The sequence below is a fragment of the Mastigoproctus giganteus genome, chromosome 12 (assembly GCF_048544385.1).
Source record: "Mastigoproctus giganteus isolate SK-2022 chromosome 12, ASM4854438v1, whole genome shotgun sequence".
Lineage (NCBI taxonomy): Eukaryota > Metazoa > Arthropoda > Arachnida > Uropygi > Thelyphonidae > Mastigoproctus > Mastigoproctus giganteus.
This window is the reverse complement of record NC_143586.1, coordinates 163642704-163668290: the sequence shown is the minus strand read 5'-3', so window position 1 is coordinate 163668290 and position 25587 is coordinate 163642704. Positions and strand designations below refer to the sequence as shown.

The window sequence follows — 25587 nt, the reverse complement described above, 5'->3', positions numbered from 1 at the left end:
TTGCAAACTGATAAAGTATGACATTATGTGATATATCAGTGTGACATATCATCTAAAGATATAGGAAATAAAGCAAAATTTAAATGTTTTATGAAAAATAAGAAAACGTTTTTTCGACATATAAATATGAGGGTCATTCAAAAGCTTTTGCAAATTGGGTATAAATAGAGCAATTAAAATACTCAGGTATGCATGGAACTAAGATATTTGTAATTCCTCTATGCATAGTAGATTTGTCTGTTCAACTGATGCTACCCAATTCAAAATGATATTAGTAACTTTTGCAAAACTGCGGAAAAATTTATCTCTAAGTTGTACATAAGACTAAGCTTTAGTGCCAAGTTGATCTTTTGAGAAAGCAGAATGTTCCCTGTGATTGTACACCCAACATAGTAATGCATCCTAAATTTGTCTAAAATTTGTTATTTACTAAGTTTACATGTTCAAAGGTTATATTTTAATATGGCTGCAGAACACGAGGCAATAAAGGGGTTAAAAACTCACTCACAAGTATCAAAATCATCTAAGAAATCTTTTAAATGGACCAGATAGTCATGAGACAGGGCATGGTGGAAATTCTGGAAAAAATTCTGATCCTTATGCTTGGGGGAAGGGAGTCTTCCTGATATTTGAAATTTTTATACCAATTGAAGGGGGGGGGGAGCAGAGATTGTGCCCAAAGAGAGGTACTGTTGAAATGGGGAAGATAACTAACAGGTGGAGGTTAGGTGTAGGATCTTGCACCAAAACATAACATCTCCATTCATATCTCACTGATATCATGAAGTACCATTCATCCATCCCCAACTCAGGCATTACCTCTACTTAATCTTCAATGGCGCCTCCGTAGTCAGGTGGGAAGGAGCAGCAGTGCATAGCACACACTTCTTGATTATACCGGGGTTCAAGCCCGTCACCACCAAATACGGAGAGGTCAGGGAATGACTACCGCATATCCCAGAGCAATATGGCCTTAGTTGCTAATGCTCCTAAAAACCAAACAACAAATAACAACAACAATAACAACAATCTTCCATGCATGACCCCACCCACCATCTTCAGATTCAGTTTACATGGCACCCATCATTCTTCTAGCACCAAGTGGACTTCATTCTCTCCTTAAGTTTGCAGGTCAGCCAGGCTTTCAGGGAGGAGGAGGATGCAAACCCACTGAATTTTTTTTTACTTGACTCACATCCAGTGGTCACCACCAGGTCATGCCTGGTGGTGACATAAGATTATTACCTTATATTTTCTATAATCATGTTAAAATATGAGTACTGATCAAAAAAGACCCCAGTTTTACAGTATTAATCCATTCCAGAGACACCATCGTATCATGAAAATATTGTAATGTGAACCCAATAGCACATTGTTTTTTGGTAATTAGTTCCAAGACCTTGGAAGTTGAAAAAAAAAAAAAAAAAAAAAATCGCTATATAACTAAGTTTTTTATCTCTCTAAAAGGTGATTTTTATAATGGAAATTATATTAGTTTTACAGTGGTACCTTGGTTTGCGAGCATAATTCGTTCCGGAAACGTGCTCGTAATCCAAAGCACTCGTATATCAAAGCAAATTTCCCCATAAGAAATAATGGAAACCCAGATGATTTGTTCCAAAACTCAAAAATATTCATATACTGTAAAAATGATTAATACAAAATACATACCTTTTTATATTTTTGATATTTAAATTTAATATACATAAAGCAATCGAATTTATTAATTATTGGGAAGGATGACTTTCACTGTCTCTAACGGAATCACTGCAATCTGTTGACTTTTTCTTTTTGTGCGACTTTAACAAGGAATCTTTCCAATGACACTTGCTTTTGCCTCCTTTTGAGGATTTCAGAAATCAGATTCATCGCTCGCACTATTACAAAATGAGGAGGCACGCTTGATACACATAAACAAAGCTGCGTGCGTGTAGCAACTGAATAAACACCGTAAAGGCAGAGATACACTATTAATTAACACCTCACATTTTACTAAAGCACATTTCTAGGGGTTCCTACCATAAAACAATAAAAACAATTTCCAGTTGCGTTCCTGCTAGTGGAATCTGTTATAAACTGGTAGTAAACTCGATCTAATTGCATTTGCGATTATACTAGCTGGAATTGTTGGTTTTCACGTTATTATGGTGAAATGTGTTTCCCCTTCACGGATATAAAAAACCATAAATACATTTTCAAAATCTTCTCTTCATTGCTATCGGGTTGCAGTGATTCTGCGTTCGACTGCCATTTCTTGTAAACACAAAGGCGAATCGTGCATAGGCGAATTCGGTTCGTGTTATATAAGATATCGTTCCCGTATTTATAAATCGTGTATGATCGAATTCGTGTAGTGTAAACACGTGTTATACGAGGACTGACTGTACTCGTATTGCAAGACCTCGCTCGTTTATCAAGTTAAAATTTATTAAAAATTTTTGCTCGTCTTGCAAAACACTCGCATACCAAGTTACTCGTAATCCAAGGTACCACTGTATATAGAATGCTGAATACCATATTTTCAAATAAGCACAACACAAGAAAACCACTTCAACTAAAAGATGCAAAAACGAAACATGTTTAACAAATGCTGCTATCGGCTGAGAGGAAGGACCACGTGGTCTGGTCGGAGACAATCGTAAGCAAAATAATTAGGCACCAGATCATTATCATATGTTTGGTTATAAGAATCATTTTTGAATGCCTCTGTGATATTTTTCTAAAGCACATTTCTGGAGGTTACTACGACAAAACAATAAAACAATTTGCAGTTTCCAGTTTATTGGGCTTTTATATAAACAAGTAGTAAATTCAATCTTATTGCTTTTGCGATAATACCGATAGCTTCCTCTTCAGTCATATATATACTAAAAAAAAAAAAAAAATAGGCAAAAATAAATAATCAGAATCTTCTCTTCGTTCCTATTTTTAAAGCTTTGTAAACTTGTTACTCTGTACCTCACTTGCACACATATCGTGTTAGTTGTAATTTGTGCATTACAATGAACAGCACTTGCTACATATCGTAGCAAGTGCCGTTCATAGCTACATATCGTAGTGAATGGTATTTTATTATGGAGAGTCCATTTTAAAGTGATTTGATCGTACAGTGAACCAACTGTAAAGCAGGGGTCCACTGTACTCATATTTATTTTTTATCTAAGAATGGGGGTAGAGGGCCAAAGGAATTACTAGATATAGTGATGGAATCATCACATTATCAGTTCTAGGAACTAAAAATTTCAATGGGCTCTCCTTATTACTGCTCTTTACTGATGTGTTTTAGGCTTCTACTGCAATTGCAACAGAAACTAAGCCACATCTTATGAAAGTGAAACGTGTGTGTGAATCAAATTTTGTGTGAAAAACAGGAAATATAGAGTGGACATACTCCACATGTTAGGAAACAAAATGTTGGCTCCTGAAGCTTGTCAAAACATTCTTCTAGGTATGACTAAATCTTGTTATTGGGAGTCTAAAACACTGAAGGGAAACAATATTCTGCCCCCCTCCCCGGAAATCAATTCAATGAATTTTCAGTGAAGTTTGGTCATTTGGCAACAACCAAATCTTCTGCTAGCACTATAATGATGATGGGACTGTTACTAACCATATACAACCCTCCCCCCAATTGTGCAAGATACCTAGTATACCGACAGTGACCACCCAGGTGTGAACCCAAATCTCCAGCTTTATATTCTGCCTATATTACAGCTTTTAAGAACTGTGTTAATCAGTCTTGATTCTATTTTGTCCAAACTTTTGTGAAACATCAGGTCTCCTGCCAAAGTTATTGGCTGCAACTTTTGTCCATCTCCATTCTGTTACAAGATAGAGCTGACTTACTAGCACCTCACTTTCTTCTAACCTTTAGTTGGAAGAAGACAGGAGGCTTAATGTCTCCTGTCTCCTTACAACAAAAGGATATTAGAGTTCTGAGCAATTTTGATGCCAAAAAAGCTCAAAGTCCTGATGGCACTTCTTCACTTGTTCTCAAGAACTGAGTTTCTAATCTTGCTCCTGTTCTGTGTCACCCCTTTTGTACTCTCTAACCAGTTACATTAATGGTTGGTAAAGCATATGCAAAGCATATCAGTATTTGTTTATGATGTTAGTAAACTTGGCCAGATAAGTATTGTGCTACATAAACTATACAGCTAGTAAGGGAGGCACCAGAAAATTGCAGCGTAAGCAATGGAAGGTCCTATCTGCCACTTGAAGAAAATCACAACACAATTTACAAGACCTCCTTTTGATTATGCAATAATTTTCATGCTGCAAGGAAATGTACTTCCACAGAAAGTGGAAGTAAAACCTGTTTTCTTCCTGTTTTCCTGCACATTGTGTGGTTTATAATTGGAGTTCTCTGCTCCAAAATAAGTGGGCAAAATAAGAGATGACGGACCTATGATTTCAATGCAAAGTGGGAAGAAATATATTGCTTTGTTCACATTAAAGGTAAATGTGTTTATAGTATGGCAGTGTTGCAGTGCCGAAGAAGCATAATGTTGAGCATCATTTCCAGACTAATCATAATTCCTTTAATAATAACCATCCACTTAAAGATGAATAAGAAAGAAGAAAATAAAGGAACTGGAATCAAAACTCTCAGGTCAGCAGTTGAATTTCTGAACCCATGATAAAATCTAAAAATGCCACTACTGCTTCCATTAAAGTTTTCCACTTTCTTGCAAAGATAAAACCACTTCAAGATGGTGAATTGTTGAAGAAAGAATACCTGGTGGTGATAGCCTTTTTGAAGGATGTTCTACTTGATTGAGGAGATAATTATGTGACCAATACAAGGCTTACAGTTATTTGATAACATAATTAAGGGAAGGATACAAGTAATTTCAAGTGACATGCATAACTCAACTGGAGAATGATTTGAACTGCAATGCTTCTCATTGCAGCTCAATGGCTTGACAGATATATCAGACACTGTACAGTTAACAATCATGGTGAGAATGGTATTTAGAGACCTTCACTGAAAGAAGGGCTACTGAAAATTCTAATGAAAAGGCAAACAAAAGGTAGGGATATTTATAGAATATTTAAAACTATGAAATGGAAATTGGTTAGCCTCTGCCTAAGGCGCCTGGTTGCCTAGCTTTGTAGCCCACATAATTGAAGTTTTTCCTTGTACAGTTACACTTTTCCAATCTCACCATGCAAGTTACCCATCTTTGGATCCTGTGAAACTCAGTCTTTTTTCCGATGAGGTTTCCTCTTCATCTGAAAAAAGACACAGTGATCTCCCCATCTCTACTGGATATTGTTTCATAAATTGATAGGACACCATGGCTTTCCTGGCCACCTGTTTACACTGCTCAGAAAATTTCATATCTGATCACATCATAACTGCTACATCCCTTTCTTCATCGAATGTCTTTAATTCATCCCCACCAAGTGTATAAGTTATTTTGGGATTGCTATCTCAAAGTATAAGACTTTACTAGCGTTCTCCCCAGAAGACTTTGCTATCCGGGTGGCATTATGAAGTAGCTGGGTGGGGAAGTGTAATACTTTTGCAATATTATAAAATTTTCTGTTATTTATAAATGTGACGTAAGCGTTCCAAAGAAAAAATTAATTGCATAATTTAACATAATATGCTCCTGCTGCATTGACCTCTATCGCATAGTATGTTCAAATAATATTGATTGAGATCAGCGAGCAGTACCATATGGTACCATGAGACGACCAAGTTTTGGCGCATTATAGCCTTAGTTGCTAATGTGCCAATAAAACCCAACCAACCACGAGACTCACTTAAATTTTAGCCAGGCAGTTGGTTAAATTCACCGGGCAGTGGACCTATTCGATAGGTCCTGGGGAGAACATTTCTTGCATTTTTCCATTAAAACATAACTGCCACATTTCTGACCATTCTTGAAGCCTGTTCAAATCATCTTGAAGGAGTGCTGTTTGGCACTGATCATTAATGACTTTCCCAATTTTTACATCATCCCTCCCCCGCCCTTTTCAATATCATTTATGAAAATCATAAACAATAGTGGCCCTGGAACTGATCCTTGGGGGACCTCACTTCTGACGTTACACCAATCTGAAGAATATCCATTAATCACAACCCTCTACCTTCTTCCCTGTAGCCACCGCACTAATCCATCTTAGAATCTTTCCATAATTGCATCCTGTTCCAACCTCTCATGAGGCATCAAGTCAAATGCTTTGCTAAAAAATAAACTATGTCAAAATTTTTCCCTAGATCCAGCTCACAAATAACTGAGTCAAAGTAGCTTACAGGCTAGATTTCACTTAACAAAACCATGTTGTGTGTTTTTCAGCATGCCATTTCTATCAAAATGCCACTGGACTGCACTCAAGCTAGATCATTTTATGCTTGATCCAGGAGATAAAAGATTTTCTGAAGTCAAAAAATGTAGACTTCAATGAGCTAAGTAACTCATGCTGGCTACTGGACTTAGCTTTCCTTACTGAGTCACTGACAAAGCAAATAATTTAAATCTGGAACTTCAGAAAAGAAAAATGTGGTTCAAATGATTGGCTCTGTAAAGTAAAACCATTCAAAGCAAAAGTAGTCTTGTGGATGTCACATATGAAGTTTCATATTATTCTTCCCAAATATGAAAATGATGGTAGGTGAGAATGATTTTGACCAAACATCATTTGTTGATCACCTACAAACACTTGTACAGGAATTTAAAAAGAGATTTCGACAGTTCACTACCATTTAGCTGGTGGCAGCTTTTTTTTTTTTTTTTAAATCCTTTTACCTGCCAAAGTGCGTTTATATAAACTGCTCCACCTGTTGGATGTCATATTCAAACAAAGGAAGAACTGGAACTGGAAATTTTGGAACTTCCAAAATAACACTGTTCTGTATTCCTATGGAACACATGAGGACATTTGGAATCTGGTTGATTGAGAAGTCTCTTTCCTTAAAAAGTGTAGTGCACATGGTAAAATCTTTTTTTTTGTTCCACTTACTTGTGCAAATGACTGTTTTCAACCATGAACATTATAAAATCAAAGCACAGATCTGAACTTACTGATGCGCACTTCAAAGATGTTTGTGTACAGGAACATCATGCTATTCCAAAATTTGAAAAACATTATTATTATTATTAGCATATGGTACAAGGAAGCCAAAAAAAAAATTCTGAATTACCCAGAGAGAGAGAGAGAACAAGAATCAGAAGGGAATCACCAAGAAAAAGAAGAATGATGATATCCAGCTCAGGACCCTGGGTGTGCCAAGCCCATACTCACCAGATATGAGTCCCTGGGGTTAAAACATACCATTGAAATGCAGTGGCAGAGATTACACTAGCTCTCCATGTGAGTAATAATAAGTCTAATATGTTATAAAATTATGTATTTTTTTGTGTCCATATTATTTGTCCAGAAAACAGAAACATGAACTGATTTAAAAAGCTGGACTTTTTTATACCTTCCTAAACATAGTCAAAATTTTAATGCTTTTTAATATTTCTGAAGTAATTTATTATGATTTTGGCAAAGTAACTGTGCATGACAAACTATTAAATTCCCAACCAAGCACTTTGCAATTGTTGAATGGCGGTGAAAGGTTGGGGACTAACCTTGCCTATGCATATGAGTACATCATCATCAGCCATTTTCAATCCACTGCAAGATGAATGCCTCTCCAGCAACTTTCCACTTCCTTCTGTTTTTGCAATGGCCATTCATTTACTATCCACGAACTTGTGAATTTCATCTGTTCATCTCCATCATTGTCTTCCAGGTTTTCTTCTAGCTCCTCTTGGGCACTATTCTGTTATTTTCTTAGTCCATCTATCATCATGCCTTTGAGCTATGTGTCCTGCCCAAGTCCATTTTAGTTCTGATAAGAATGTTCTTTACTTGAGTTTGCTGCCTAATCCATGTGTTTCTCTTCTTATCTAACAGTCTGATTCCCAATATAATTCGTTCCATTCTTCGCTGTGTAGTTCTTAGCTTCTCTTCCATTCTTTTGGTGAGTGCCCAAGTTTCACTTCCATAAGTCATGGTGGGGAGTATACATTGGTTCATTATTTTACGTTTCAGACAAACTGGGATATTGCTCTTCAGTATGTGACTATATTTCTTGAATAAAATCCATCCAAAATTTATTCTTCTCTTGACTTCCAGCCATTTATCATTATTTCAGCTAATGACTTGTCCCAGATAAGTATATGACTCTCCACCTTTTCAATTACTGCCCCTTCAATCATTATATCCCTTTCTGTGGCATACTTGTTCACCATCATTACTTTTGTTTTAGCCATATTCATCTTTAGTCCAAAATCCTTACTAACTCTGCATAACTGATTAAGATTTTCCTCTAATTCTTTGGGATGGTGGCTTATGACCAGAATGTCATCTGCAAATCATAAATGGTTTAGGTACTCTCCATTCACGTTGACTCCTTTCTGCGACCAGTCTAATCTTCTGAAAGCTTCCTCAAGGGCAGCACTAAACAACTTCGGAGATATTGTGTCTACTTGTCGAACTCCTTCCCCAATTTAAAATTTATTACTGTCTTTGTCTAGTCTAATAAAGGAGGTAGTGTTCTCATATATTTTCTTCAAAATCATAATATATGGAGGTATCTATGCCTTGTCTTTGCAGTGCCTGAAACCTTGCCGTATGCTGTATGGAGTCAAATGCCTTTTCATAAACCCCAAATGCCAGACATAATGGTGTTTTATATTCATTTGCTTTCTCCATTAGCTGTGATATTACGTGAAGATGATCCATAGTAGCAGCCAAACGGGCTAGCCAGGTGGGTAAAGTGCGTGCCTGGCAACAGAAAGGTCGCGGGTTTGAATCCCGCCTTGGGCTTGGATAAGAGTAAAATGCAAAAACTTTGGGAGGTGCAAAGAAAGGGGAAATACATTGTTATTTAATACTATCCCCAAAATAAGATCAACAATGTTAATATTAAATAACATTGTTGATGTTATTTTGCATCGATATTTACAAATGAAAAACCTTTGGTGGCAATGGGAAATTGTGGGAGCGAAGTTGAAAAATATGTAATTAATGATATTGAAATTTCACAAGATTATTTAATGAAAAAACTTTTGAGCCTACAGACCAGTAAGGCTCCTGGAGTTGATGGAATATACCCTATTATCTTAAGGGAGGCGGCAAGCAAGTGCATCGAACCATTGAGGCTAATTATGCGAGCATCACTAGACTCTGGGGAGATTCCCTTGGATTGGAAAACTGCAAATGTATCTCCCATACATAAGGGTGGCTCTAAAAGTGAAGTTGGAAATTATCGACCTGTCAGTCTGACTTCAGTAGTAGGGAAAATCATGGAGGCAATGATCAAGAGTGGAATTCAGGATCATTTGGATCAAATCGAAATTTTCAAGGATACCCAGCATGGTTTTGTAAAGTTAAAATCATGTTTAACAAATCTGATTCGCTATTTCGAAAGGGTCACTCACGAGCTGGATTTAGGGAATAATTTTGACATTGTTTATTTAGATTTCAGCAAAGCTTTTGACTCAGTCCCACATGAGCGGTTGCTTTATAAGCTGGAACAGGTTGGAATCACTGGGAAAATCCTTAGATGGATAGAAGGATGGCTTCAGGGCAGGAGGTTGTGATAAATGGCTATTCCTCAGATTGGGTTGATGTAAGAAGTGGGTTCCCCAAGGATCAGTATTAGGACCACTGTTGTTTTTAATTTTCATAAACGACATTGATGAAGGGATAGAGGGCGTGATGTCTAAATTTGCAGATGACGTTAAAATTGGTGGAGTGGTTAATGATCACTGTCAAGCTGAGCTTCTTCAGAGAGACCTAGATAGACTTCAGGAATGGTCAGAAAAATGGCAGCTATGCTTTAATCCAACAAAGTGTAAGGTATTACACCTGGGAAACAGTAATCCCAAAATAACTTATTCACTTGGTGGAGTTCAACTAAACCCAGTACTGGAGGAAAGGGACTTGGGTGTTACGATACGGTCAGACATGAAATTCTCTGAGCATTGTAAACAGGTTGCAAGGAAGGCCCATGGTGTCCTATCGATGATCTATCGAACTTTTACAAGTAGAGATAGGGACGTGATAATCCCATTATATAAGGCTTAGGTTAGACCACACTTGGAATACTGTGTTCAAGTATGGAGACCGCACCTAAAGAAAGACATCGAGCTTCTTGAAAGGGTGCAAAGACGGGTAACTCGCCTGATGAGATCGGCAAAAGGGCGTCCTTATGAAGAAAGACTTTGAATATGTGGGTTGCAGAGTTTGGAAACTAGACACCTTAGAGGAGATTTGATTAAGGTGTTTAAAGCTCTGAGAGGCATCAGTAAAATGAATGAGGACGAAATTTTCAAGATTATAAATGATGCTAGAACTAGGGGACATAAATTCAAGTTACGGGGGGAAATGTTTAGATTGGACTGCAGGAAGTTTTATTTTAGCCAGCGAGTTATAAATTACTGGAATAAGTTGCCTACATGGGTGGTAGAGGCCGACAGTTTGGAGAAATTCAAAGGTCATCTGGATAGTACTTTTGGGTAAGGGAAGCGCATAGGATGATAGGTTTAATTTCCTTTTTTTTTTATTAATTATTATTATTTATTTTTTTTTTTTGTTGTTGTTTTTATCATTGTTTTGTTCGGATTTTTTTTTTTTTTTTTTTGGCTGGTGCAGCATAAGCCATAGGCTTTCTTGCACCATGCGGCCATTACTAATACTAATTACAAGTACATTTATGTATGAACTGTCTTCTCAAGTATATGTTTTCAAATCTTACATTTATGTCAAGCTAATAGTAGGCATAGTTTTAACAGTATTAGCATCAATAATGGCAAATAATGCAAGGAAGCAAGCATAACCAGCATCAGGTAAAACAAAATGAAAAAAAAAAAAAAATAATAAATAATAAATAAATAAATAAAATAAAATAAAATAATAATAAATAAAAAAATCTCCTCTAACAATTTGTCTGATGTGAGTTAGACTGGAGTTGTAAGTGTCAGCGATAGGATGTACATGACGAGAGCCTTCTAATTCAATCTTGTCCCGCAGACACTGTGCAAGCTCATGGGATAGAATTTTCAGTGTGGTCTGTGCTCATTAACAGGGATGGGATATGCTTAAATAGGAGGGTTGCAAGGATATTTGCTGATGTTATTAAGACAGTGCTAGCCAGAGGGGATACATTGATAGATTCACTACAGGTAGGCAGAAGTGAAAGTGATTCTTGCATTACTTCTTTTGGAACATATAGCAGACTAGAGAGCAAAGTTCTGGTTAAAAAGTTTTGTTTAAAAGACTTACTGAGGACCCTCATAGAGGGTCCTCTGTGCAGCACATCCTGGGCTGTGTTAGGGCTACTCAGAGTAAAAATAGTTTGATGTTATACATGACATACACTAATGCTAGGAGCATAGTAAATAAAATTGATGAATTTGAACTACTGGCTAAGTCATCATATGTAGACATTGTGGGGATATCAGAGACTGTCAATCAGATAGGGCATTCAGAATTTGAATTCCCTATCTGAGTGGGGTACAATGTACAGAAAAGACAGCTCTTATGCTCTTATTTAAGAAGCACAAAATCTAAGGCAGTTTATGCAGTGGATGTGGGGGACCAGGACAACATTGGGTTAGTTTTCTGTAACACTGGGAAAACAAAAATGAGAGCAAGTGTGTATTATTGGTCTAATGATTGTGATGATTTTAATAGGGACGTACAGAGTGAACCAGTAAATCAGACATAGGGAGTGCACAAGAAAATCAGACATAGGGAGCGGACAAGTAAATCAGACATACGGAGCAGACCAGAAAATCGGATAATTTAATCAACATTAACTATTAATCTATTAATATTTAATTAATACTGGCTGGACCTATGTGTTGGTCACTCACACATTGTGGATTTACTGGTTCATTATTTTCTATACAAGCATGTCAGAAAAGAAACAAGAGAAAACAATACCCTTGATCTCATTATCATAAGCAACACTACATGCATTAAGAATGTGCAGATAAAAGATGCACTAGGTGGCAGATGCAATTGATGTGGGAAAAAAGGCAAGGCAAGGCAAAAAATTTTGCTTATATAAAGGTGGCTACAATAGCCTTAAACAGTTTTAAAATCCTATACAATGTGACCAACCAATGAAGTTAAAAACAGCAAATTCTAAATGGGCATCATTAAGGGATGCAATTGTACAGGCTAAGACCTAAATGGATGTCAGATGAACTGATGAGACTTGTTCCAGAGAAGAAAAATGTATGAGATGCATATCAATTATCAGGTGATAGACATGCCTAGAGTAGATATAAATTAGCATGCAATGAAGTCACAAAGGAGGTTAGGCAAGTCAATGCAGATTATGAGAAATCTTTAGAAAATAATGTAAAGGAAAGCAGCAAAGTCAACTTCACTTATGTATAGCGAAAATGGCTTTGAAGAAGGAAGTGGATGAATCACATTGGTCCACTAGAAATGAATAGGTTGAAGTGTTCATCCTGCTCAAGTTTCTGACAAACTGAATGGGTATTTTGCATCTACATCCACACAAGGAGTTTTTAGATGGGGATGGTGGATATGTGTCAAATTTTAACAGGGAGCTGAATGATTTTGTGATAATTGGGAGGAAACTGGAAGAGAAATTGTTGAAGCTAAAAATAAAAAAGGCTGTGGTGGATGGGATCTACCAGTTATATTAAAAGAGTCAGCAAAAGAGGTAAGCAAAACCTTTAGCAACAAATATGGGAGGTATCTTTGGATGTTGATGATTAAACTTCACACCAGCTGGAAGATAAATAAATTTTCAATACTCTAACTAAAAACATTTTATTTACAATAAAATAAATATAGAATAGATATATATTTACAATAAAAATAAAAATAAATAACACTGATAAAATATACTAAAAACCTAGAAATTGAAAGTGATAAAATTTGCTGTAGCAGTCTCCTTCCTCAGCAGCATATGTCTACTGTGCGGCACATCCTTAAATAGCAGATCCATGGCACACGTCACGTGGTTCCACGGTTGGAATTTTCCATTTGCGCACCGGAAATGGCTCAGGAGCGCGCTAGCTGAAACCGCTCATCACGTCCAAGAACGACGATTTCCAGGAGGGGGTGTAGACATACACCCCTATCCCTATTAATAGTATTGCTAGCTGCCCCAATACGCAAGGTCTCTGTGCATGATCTGTGATGACAGCATCCTCTGGGGAAATTTAGTGTTGTTTCTCCCAGAAATGTTCTGCCACAGCAGACTTCCCATAATTTGCAGACTTTATTGCTTTTACATGCTCCACTAGCCGGTCTTGCAGTCGCCGCCCCCATCTCACCCACATAACACACCCCACAATCCGGGCATTTAATTTCGTACACCACCCCCACTGCTGGCTTCTTTGAATATGGGATCTTTAACTCGAGATATCACTGTGTGCAACCTCCGACCTGGGAGTTGCACACAGTGTATCTGACACCCCCCCCCCCCCCCCGAACTATTCGTGTAATGTGGTCTGAAAGGCCCGGATAGTAGGGAATGTATGCGGTGCTCACAGGGGCAAACTGCTCATTACGGGTGGACTCTACTCCTCTAATGGCTCTGTATAATACCCTTTTGGGGGGAGCTGCACTTCTTGAGGTCTGCTGTGACCCAAACAATTTCATTATCTTTATCCTCTGAGGTGCTGCAGTGGGACCCCACCCTGTCTATTAAAGCCTTGACCACACTGTTTTTGTGTTGGCTGGCTTGTGCCGAGGTATAATGGATATATTGACCCCGGCACATCGGCTTTCTAAATACCTTGGACTTAAGCCTACCACCTTCCCTAATTACCAACACATCAAAGAATGGCAATGTTCCCTCTGCATGGACTTGCCTGAATATGATATCTTGGAATACCATAATGGTACTAGATAAGCAAAACTCCACTCCTTCACAAATGTCATCAATACTTAGAGGTGACCTGGTACTTAACAATACATCCTTTTCTAAGGCCATTCTTCTTTTGGTGTGCAGTATGTTAGAATGGCCTTAGAAAAGGTCCATGGCACAACCATGGGTTTCCCATTAGTGCCATAGTGGCCAATTAACCCCAGGGGCTCACATCTAGTGAGTATGGACTTGGCACACCTAATGTCCTGAGCTGGATATCATCATTCTTCTTTTTCTTGGTGATTCCCTTCTATTTCTCTCTCTCTCTCTCTCTCTCTCGGGGTAATTCAGAATTTTTTTTTTTTTTTTTGGCTGGTGCAGCATAAGCCTCAGGCTTCCTTGCACTCTATGTCTAATAATAATAATAATAATAATAATAATAATAATAACAATAATAATTTAGCTATGGAAGAGTTAAAAGTCAGGATTTTTGAGGATTTGGAATTTCCCATGTGCAGATGGAGGAGATATGTTGATGACACATTCTCCATTATACAAAATGGGATGGAGGATCAGGTACTTAATGTACTTAATAGTTTCTTCCCTTTTATCAAATTTACTTTGGAGGTGGAAGCAGAGGGAACCTTGCCATTCCTTGACGTGTTGGTAATTAGGGAGGGTGGTAGGCTTAAGTCCAAGGTATTTAGAAAGGCGATGTGCCGGGGTCAATATATCCATTATACCTCGGCACAAGCCAGCCAACACAAAAACAGTGTGGTCAAGGCTTTAATAGACAGGGTGGGGTCCCACTGCAGCATCTCCGAGGATAAAGATAATGAAATTGTTCGGGTCACAGCAGACCTCAAGAAGTGCGGCTATCCCCAGAGGGTGTTAGACAGAGCCATTAGAGGAGTAGAGTCCACCTGTAATGAGCAGTTCACCCCTGTGAGCACCGCATACATTCCCTACTATCTGGAGGTTGCACATAGTGATATCTTGAGTTAAAGACCCCATATCCAAAGAAGTGTACGAAATTAAATGCCCGGATTGTGGGGTGTGTTATGTGGGTGAGACAGGGCGGCGACTGAAAGACCGGCTGGGGGAGCATGTAAATGCAATAAAGTCCGCAAATTATGGGAAGTCTGCTGTGGCAGAACATTTTTTGGAGAAACAACACCAAATTTCCCCAGAGGATGCTGTCATCACAGATCATGCACAAGTGTTCTGGGACTGTAAATGGCTTGAGACCTTACGTATTGGGGCAGCAAGCAATACTATTAATAGGGATAGGGGTGTACGTCTACACCCCCCTCCTGGAAACCGTTGTTCTTGGACGTGATGAACGGTTTCAGCTAGCGCACTCCCGAGCCATTTCCAGTGCGCAAATGGAAAATTCCAACCGTGGAACCACGTGACGTGTGCCGTGGATCTGCTATTTAAAGATGTGCCACACAGTAGACATATGCTGCTGAGGAAGGAGACTGCTGTCTCTGAAAGCTACAGCAAATTTTATCGCTTTTAATTTCTAGGTTTTTAGTATATTTTATCAGTGTTATTTATTTTTATTTTTATTGTAAATATATATATCTATTCTATATTTATTTTATTGTAAATAAAGTGTTTTTAGTTACAGTATTGAAAATTTATTTATCTTCCGGCTGGTATTAAGTTTAATCATCAACACGAATTGTCCCAGCCGTGTAGGCCTATTCAGAGGTATCTTTGGATTCAGGGGAGGTTCTTACAGACTGGAGATATGTAAGTGTATCTCCAATTCACAATGGGGAACAAAGATAAATTGAGTAATTACAGACACGTTAGCTTCTGTTCCAGGGAATATTACAGAGTCATTGTTCAAAGAAGTAATGCAGGATCATCTAGACAGAAATGCACAGTACTCTCGATTTCAAGGGATAGATGGTAAAAAAAAAAAAAAAAAAATTCCCAGATAATCAATTTCCCGGTAAATCCAAAAATACAGTACATCCCCGACATACGTAAGAGATACGTTCCAGGACTGCTTATGTAAGTCTAGTTTTAAGTAATTCGGGAATGACTAATAAAATATGGCTTCTACATTCCTGATATGCCAAAATTACAAAACCACATAATATCCTCAGAAGAATGAAGAAGAATACAGTCAGTCCTCATATAACATGATAGTTGTGTTCCTAGAAACTCTCGTGCAATATAAACAACAGGCCTTTTGAGAAAAAATGGGTTAGGTGCCCAACCACCCAAGATTGGACACACATTTGTAACCAAAACATTACCAAACACAATAAATAATCATAATAAAACACTTACGCAGTTGAAAAATGTAAAATTAATAATTTAATCATTTAAATTTAGATTCTTACCTTAAAAATAAATGAAGACAGCTTGAGAAAGGGTTGAAGCAGCGGAATTATGGGGAAAGTGGTGGCAGGTTGTCATTATTATCGGAACTGGGAGGTGGAGGAGATGCCGATGAGGACTTTGAATGAAATGTGGTCACGCCAGAACTACAGGGCTGTGGCTCATTTTCTGTCTCTTTCTCAGGTGTTTTCATAAAAAAGACATCTAGTTTCTGTTGTTTTGCAATCTTCCTTCTTTCACAAAGCAGCTGCTTATATGACTCCAAAGCAGATCAAATTGTATGAAGTGCTCTTCTGCTTCTTTCTGCATTATAATTGTTATCTTCTAACCATTAGCCACTGTACACTTTTCTCAAATGGATTTAAAACTGAAGATAACTCTGAAGTAGAAAGCTGTTTAATGATGGCTTTCAGGCATTCAACTTCGTTGTCTTCCTCATCTTCCACCTGCCCTCCAGCAACAAATTGTTGCAGTTCTTCAGTTGAAAGTTCTTCTTCATGAGATTGAAGCAACTCTTCTTCCTCCAATTCCTCAAAGCCAACCTGCTTTGCAAGGGCAACACAATGTGCTTTTAATTTAGGAAGCTCATTTACAAGATCAAAGCCTTTAAAATTATGAATAAAATCTGGTAAAAGATGCCACCAAACACCATGTAAGCATTCTTTTGTCACTTCGTGCCAAGCCTCCACAATTATGTAAATTGCATTCTTTATGTTGAATCATTTCCAGAAGTCTTAAACTGTTGGTGCATTTTCGCCCTCTGTTTCTGCTATCAGCATCTTAAATGTGCGTCTTGTGTAATAGTGCTTAAAAGCAGCAATTACTCCTTGGTCAAGTGGCTGGATAAGAGATGTTGTGGTCGGTGGTAAAAACAGGATTTTAATGTTTGGTGACAGTTCAGCAAGGGTTGGGGGGTGACTTGGTGCATTGTCCAAAATAATTAAAATCTTAAAAATCCAAATTTTTCTTTCTGCAGTAGCTTTGAAACACATCCTCAAACACATGTAGTAGAAGGTCAGTGAAGATCTGCCTTGCCATCCACCCTCTTCTGCTGTTCCGAAAGTAAACACCCAGGGTAGTCCTTACGATCCTTTTTAACACTAGTGGATTGGCTGCATGATAAACAACAGGCTTCAGTTTCAAGTTGCCACTTGCATTTGCTCCTAACATAACGGTCAGTCTGTCCTTAGCAGCCTTGAAGCCTGAAGCTCGTGCTTCCTCTCTTGAGATATATGTGCATGACAGAATTTTTTCCCAATACAGTCCAGGTTCATCAAAGTTGAAAATTTGGTCCAATGTATAAGCCCTCTTCCTCAATTAGGTTTTTCAGTATTGGCAGAAATGCTTTTGCTGCTGCTTCATCGGCACTCGCAGCTTCACTTGATAATTTCACATTACGGAAAGTGTGACGTTTCCTGAAATTATTGAACCAGCCACTACAGGCAGTAAAGGGAGGCACTTCTTGAGGGTCTTCAGCTTTATTTCTGAGGTCTTCAAATATTGCCAATGCCTTTGCTTTTATCGTAAACAAACTTGTTCCTGATCTCCTCTTTGTTTGATCGTCTATCCAAACAGATAAAAGACATTCCATCTCTTTCAATTCTTTGTGTCTTGACCTAATTGATTTTGTTACACTTTGTGTTGTTCCTGCTATGAAAGTTGTTTTTATTTTATCTGCATTCTTTCTAATTGTTCCCTCATTTAGGCCTGTAGCATGCACAATATCGCATGTTCTTTCATTCTGCTCAAACCTTTTTGCAGTATCATATTTTTCTTCTATCGATATTGCTTTTCTTTTTCTCTCTGAAGTATTTTCACCAGAACGCTTCCTTTTCACACTTTTTCAAGTATTTTACTCATTTTTTTTTAGAATAGAGCACAAGTATAAAAAGAACAAAAATGAGGAGGCAAGCTTGATATACATAAATGCACAGCGAACAAGTAGCAACTGAATAAACGACACAGTGGCAATGCAGAAACTGAATAAACAATGCATAAAGGCAGAAACACTATTCTCATATATTACATGCTTATGTTTTACTAAAGCACATTTTTGGAGGTCACTACCATAAAACAAAAACAATTTGCAGTTTCCGGTTTATTGGGGGTTCCTGCTAGTGGAGTTTCTGTGGGTTTTTACGTTAATATGTGAAATGTGTTTCCCCTTCCATGAACTCATAAAAACAAATAAATTTTCAGAATCTTCTCTTCATTCCTACTGTGTTGTGTTCAGTTGGGGTGATTACGCCACGTTCGACTACCATTTATTGTAAACACAAAGGCGAATACTGCATAAGCAAATTACGTTCATGTTATATGCAACATTGTTCCCCTATTTATAAATCGTATAATCGAATTTGCGTAGTGTAAACATGTGTTATATGAGGATTGACTGTAGTTATATATTTTTAATTAGTTCAATTAAAAACTTCATCTGGGAGCAGCAATGAAATAGGCAGAGTGGCACATAAGAAAAGAAAACATAAAAGGAAGGAAAAAAAATGCATGTTATTGTCCTGTAAAAACTGATATGTATTTTGTAGTCTTGGTTATTATAGTTGACTTCATTGGTGCTGATCCCTTCACCGCTTCTCGTATTCTGTCTTTCTCCTTTATTATTATGTTCACCATTGACACTGACAAATCTGAATTCCGTGTGATACTTGTGAATGTTTGACCATTTTCATACATCATAATTATTTTAATTTTCTGATCGAACTCGATCGCTTTCCTTTACTTGGTAGATTTACTAGAACCACTGTGACTTATTTTCTTAGTAGGCACCACGATAACGGTCAAAATTAAATTTTCTGAAAAGAACATTAGCATTAGTAGAGGCATATGATGCAAGAAAGCAAGCTTATACAGCATCGACCAAAAGAAAAAAAAAAAAAAACTTCCCATTTCACTGATACACTCGTTCCAAATATTTGTCTAGTTCTGCCCTGAATTTATTTAGGCTATCTACTTCTATCAACAACAAATAGAAGTTTGTTTCACCAATCAACTACCCTCTGGCTAAAGGCAAATTTCTGCACATCTATTCTACAACTGTCTTTCCTCAGTTTGAATCTATGCCCCCTCAGGTTTGTAATCTGAGAAAAAGAAAGAATTCCATCAGCATTGAGCCTGCTCAATCCATTCAAGGCCTTATATACCTCAGTCAGATTGCCTCGGAGGTGCCTAGTGTTCAGAAGCTGCAATTTGCAGACCTTAAGCCTTTTTTCATAAGAGCACCCCTTTGTTCCCCTCAACAGCCTTATTGCCCTTCTCTGCACTCGTTCTAGAAACTCTACATCCTTCCTAAAATGAGGCTTCCAGACCTGTATGCAGTACTCAAGGTGTAGCCTGACCATTGCCTTATAAAAGGGATAATCACCTCCTTATCCCTGCTAGCAAAATTCCTGTATATCATCGACAAGACCCCATGCCTTACTCTGGTAGCCCGTCTGCACTGCTCAGAAAACTTTATATCTGACTGCTGTTATATTGTTATTTTTGGTTTTTAGGAGCATTAGCAACTAAGGCCATATTGCTCCGGGATATGCGGTGGTCATTCCCTGACCTTTCCGCATCCTCCATATTTGGTGGTGACGGGCTCGAACCCCGGTCTAATCAAGAAGCGTGTGCAACGCACTGCTGCTCCTTCCCACCTGGCTACGGAGGCGCCTTATCTGACTGCACAATCCCCCTCCCAAGTCTCTTTCATTCTCCACTAACCTGAGTGTAACACTGCCCAGTTGGTACATTTCTCTGGGATTACTGCTACCCATATGCCGTACTTTATGTTTGTCGATTTAAACTTCAGTTGCCACCTCTCAGCCCCTCTGCTGAACTTTTCCAGATCCTGTTGTAGTAGCTTGCTATCATTACTGTCATTAACAACCCTGCCAACCTTTGTATCATCTGTAAACTTAGACATTAACCTTGATATTCCTTCAACAATATCAATGATAAATGCTGAAAACAACAATGGACCTAACACTAAACCCTGAGGGACACTACTAATATCATTAGTCCACGTTGAGCAGTATCCATTGATTACCACTCTCTGTCTTCTCCCACTCAACCATCCTTTTATCCATTGTAGCAACTTTCCCTTAATAAATAAATCTTTATTGTGAAGTAGAGTCACAGCACAACATCACATCACGGCGACGAGCGCCAGGGGTTCACATATAGATAAGATAAGTATGGCGTACAAATACAAAAGGCTACAAAATAAAGCAAACACATACAAAAAGGCTACAAAATACCGATCATGAATGCAAAAGAAATACAAATACAGCATAAAAACACAGAGCTAGATACAAATATAGAAATAAATACAACTTTACAATACATCAGGGTTCAAGGGCTTTGATAAAGTTGTGTCTGTCCTTCTTTCTTATTATGCTGTCAATGTCGGCGTCCACACGGTTGAGGACGGGGAGCATCTGCTTGGGAAGAAATCTCTCAGTGAGTACAAGCCTGTTGTGGTGAGCCACGAGTGCTGGTACCGACCTTAGGCTTAGCTGTGGAATCCTCCAAGAGCAAGCGTTCCAAATATTTGGAGATGATATCTGGCCTGTGATGAGTTTGGCTGTGAAGACCAGCCTCTTTTCCACGATCAGGAATTTCATCCTCGGGATGTCGAGTGCTTGTGCCATCATGGTGGTTGTGGTAGCGGGAGGTAGCCGAAGCTTGTTATTGGCCCATTTCAGTAACCAGTATTCAGCGGTGTACACCCGCTTGAGGTTTGTATGTGCAGCGGAGGCCCATATTTCTGCACCATAGAAAATGGCGGGGTAGACGGTGGAGGTGATGAACCTTTTAATAGTGACAGGATGTCGGACGTGTAGCAGCTGCTGCTTTGAGATCCACCGTAGACGAGAAAATCTGGTACTGATTTTGTCGATCTGGTTGACAAAGGACATCTTTTGGTCAAACAGAACGCCAAGGTCTGTGTGCGAGGGTACGTTTGGTATTCGTACCCCTGCGAGTGAAGCGTTGAGTACTGTCGGCATGGATTTAAGGGAGAATATAACCTGAGCAGACTTCAGTGGGTTGATTTTTAGATTGAAGTTTGCCAGATACAATTCTAGATCCTTAAGTTGGGAATTGATCCATACTGCGCCAATTTGTACAGTATTCTTCCATAGTATGAACCAGAGCTGTAATGCTCAATAAGTTCTACATTGATATCAGTATTTGTAAAATATTGATATCAACTTCTCTTATTATTTTACAAGTATTCTTCCATGTGCAACGGTAACAAAAGCTTTCCCGAAATCCAAGTATATGATATCAAAATTATTTTTTGAATCCAGTTCCTTTGTGACCATTTCGTAGTTTTTTTTTTTTTTTTTTGATTTGGTAGTTGTTGGCGCATCGGCTTCTGTGGCCATATTGCACCTCCCAAGGTTTTTTGCAGTACTTTGATCCAAGCCCGAGGCGGGAATCGAACCCGCAACCTTTGGGTTGCCGAGCAGGTACTTTACCCACTCGGCTAGCCCGGTCGGCCGCATTTCGTAGTATTCCAATCAAACTGGTCACACAAGACTTTCCCTTAACAAACCCATGCTGTTTATGAATTATTACTGTTATCTTGTCTAGATGATCCTGCAATGCTTCTTTAACCAGTGACTCCATTATTTTCCCTGGAACAGAAGTCAAACTAACAGGTCTGTAATTACTCATGCCACCCTTTAATCCCCCTTTGTGAGTTGGCGATACAATTGCATATCTCCAGTCCATGGGAACTTCCCCCGAGTCCAAGGATGCTCTTATAATTATGGCTAAGGGTTTGCTTACTTCCTTTAATATAACTGGATTAATCCCATCTATCCTAGGTGCCTTTCTTATGGGATTTAAGGCAAAAACTCACTATTATCACCCCATGCAAGCTCACATTTTACTAAAGCACATTTCTGGAGGTCACTACCATAAAACAATAAAGACAATTTGCTGTTTCTGGTTTATTGGACTTTTCTGTTAGTGCAATTCATTACAAACAGGTAGTAAACTCGATCTTATTGCATTTGCGATAATACCGATAGCTGTAATCTGTAGATTTTTACATTATTATGGTGAAATGTGTGTCCCTTCACTGAAATCTTTAATCTTATAAAAAAAAAAACCACCATAAATAAATTTTAAGAATCTTCTCTTCATTCCTAATTTTAAACTTGTCACTCCATATCTCACTTGTGCAATTTGTGCATGCCGTGATCATCGTTATTGATTGATTATCATTTTTTTTTACTGTTTTAAATTTTACAATCCTAAGAAAAAAAAAGTTACATAACTTTTTTTTATTGAAAAATGTTTAGCAATCTATGCAAAAAATATGGCAATAGCTAAAAAATGAAAAAACTCACCACGCACTACTCAAGGGTCCAATATGATGTTTCTCTTTATTTTTTATGATATCACAGGGTTACCATCTTCTGCACTCATAAAACGAGGACATTTACATGTTTTGGGGTGAATTAAAGAGGACAAAAAGTTCATCTTGGATTAAAAAGGATGACAAAAAGTTCATCTTGGATTAAAAAAGAGGACAAAAAGTTCATCTTGGATTAAAAAAGAGGACAGAAAAGAGGACTAATATATTATGCAAATAATATTAGTAAAATAATAAGAAGAGGAGTTTACCTCAATATAGTGCGTAGAACACTTCCGTATGATACCCTCCAGAAATTAAAACGGAAAAAACGAAAAAATCTACAACTTACCGGTACATTAGAGTAAAATATAAATAATTAAATAATCAATTTAACACAATTCAAATCAATTTAAAACAATTAAAAATCAAATTAACGCAATTAAAAGAATCTGAAAATTCCTGTGATCCCGGCATACGGTCGAAAAGCGTTGTCAGCTTCAGGAAGGAAAATCGTTTTGAATATTTTCGTTAGATTCTTTTAATTGCATTAATCTAACGGATCAAAACGATTTTCCTTCCTGAAGCTGACAACGCTTTTCAACCGTATGCCGTGATCATAGGAATTTTCAGATTCTTTTAATTGCGTTAATTTGATTTTTAATTGTTTTAAACTGATTTGAATTGTGTTAAATTGATTATTTAATTATTTATATTTTACTCTAATGTACCGGTAAGTTGTAGATTTTTTCATTTTTTCCGTTTTAATTTCTGGAGGGTATCATACAGAAGTGTTCTACACACTATATTGAGGTAAACTCTTCTTATTAGTTTACTAATATTATTATCAACGTAGAACATATTGAGTCGTACAGCTCTGATTCATACTATCTAATTATGCAAATAATAAAATAAAGACAATGTAAACTACATTTACTGATGTTTAGGATTAGTACATTCATATTCGTCTTGAGAAATTATTTATTTCAATAGCTCTGGATTGCCTCTCAAATATGTGTAAAAATCAATGCCTGACATATGTTTGAAATTGTACTGCAAAAACAAAATACCTTTTACAGAATTGACATTTAACCTGTTCCTTTCTTTCGTCCACCGACTTTGCATTACAGAGAATACTCTCTCTCTCTCTCTCTCTCTCTCTCTCTCTCTCTCTCTCTCTCTACATTTGCATTATGAGGAGGAATTGCAAAGAAAATCTGGGCAATTTTCAACAATTCTGAATGGAATTCAATATTTTTGAATTACTAAAATATTTGGCCCACTTTTCATGCATGTTTTTAAAGTCTTTATTATTCATTTGACCCTCAAAAAATTTCTTCAAATTGTTAAATTGGTCAAAACACTTAACATCATCAATTGTTACCCCTTTGTCAATCAAGTAGGAAATAGAACATTCTACATCGTTCCAGCTTGGTACTGCATCCATTTTCATCCATATAAAACAGGAAATGGATTTCATATGGTGAAGCCACTTATCTAAATATTCCATGCAATTTCTATACAGCTTTTTTGTATCACTAGAAAATTTTTCACATTCAAGTACAAGTCCTTCATCATGTTTTTTGTATAGAATTTCCTTTGTTCTTAATGGCATGAAGTTGTGATCCATCTGTTTCGAGATAATTTTTTTCACTGAGACTAAGACATCTAGCACTTCTGCAGCTGAGTTACTTTCCCTTTCAATTCGGTGTATGTGTGAATGGAATACACACATAAGTGATTGCATGAACCAAAGATGAATCTCACTAAATCCATTTTCAAAGAACCTTTTAATCACAATGGGAGGTTTTCTTGGGACAGAAAATACGCCTGTAAAGCTGGAAACATATCTATGAGTCTTGTGATGCTTGGAAATAATGAAAGCCATCTCGTCTTGCTGTGAGAAAGGAGCTGTCTATATTCAATCTCAACAAACTCACAGTATTCCTTAAGCTCTTCAGTCCGGACTTTATAATTATGAAAATACTGGTAAATTTTAAAAACAATGTTCTCTACATCAACTTCCCAAAGTTCTGCAGCATTCTGAAGACAACTGTTCAAAATATGTGCAGGGCAGCCCCACTCCAATCAAAGTCTTGTTATGAAACAATTTCTTTGATTTTGCAAAGACATTATTCCTTTCTTCATTTCGTCTCAGTTCTCCAAACATTGTATTGCAATTGTCCCCAGCGAATGCAATACATTTTTCACACAAACCATTTTTTCAAGAGTTTCTTTAACATACGTAGAAATGGTATCTGCAGTCTCGTTAGGCATCTTCTGTATTGCATTCACTGGGGACAATTGCAATACAATGTTTGGAGGACAAACATTTTTTAACATTACAGATGTGCAATCCATTGATTTGTAACTACTATGATGTTTAACAGTGTGAAAAGCAAAGGTACCCTCTGCAGCAGCCAGATCATATTCTATTTTACCGACAGCTCTGACAAAAAAATCTGTAACCTTTCCCGAAGAGGTCTCACCTTGAACTGCTTTCTTGTGCTTCTCAGTTTCAATGTGATGCTTCAAATCACCAACCCCTTTATTGGCTACTGAAATATATGTCCCCATTCTGCAAACTTTACATTCAGCTCTTGGCCAGATACAAAACATGGAAATTTGTGTTTCATCTCTTCTGTAAGCATGCACTTCCTTTTAGGCATTTTAGGGGAAGTATAGTCTTTATAATATTAATTTTTATAATTGAAATAATAATAAATATTTTTTATTGTAAGTAGTGAAGCATAAATTTTATTAAGATTAGGTTATGTTTTACATTCACAACTAAACTAACCTAATTGCAGAAAAGTACCTACAGGTATAAAGATGGATAATAAATATTTTTGTTATTAAAGTGAAAAACAGTATTTTAAAAAAGGTAAACTTTGGTATTAAATAAACTAGTGTCTGCCTCTTGATTGGATTGTTGATAAGTATACCAAATTTAGTCGACAGTACGCAACTTTCGATCAATTTGGTGTGCACACAGCTCAAATCC

General features: G+C 37.4%; 1 protein-coding gene across 3 annotated transcripts in view; it reads right to left on the bottom strand.

Moving 5' to 3' along the window:
- The window catches only part of LOC150077559 (uncharacterized), a 536301-nt gene that overhangs the window by 115307 nt on the left and 395407 nt on the right, over positions 1-25587 (bottom strand). The gene's annotated exons all lie outside the window — the stretch shown is intronic.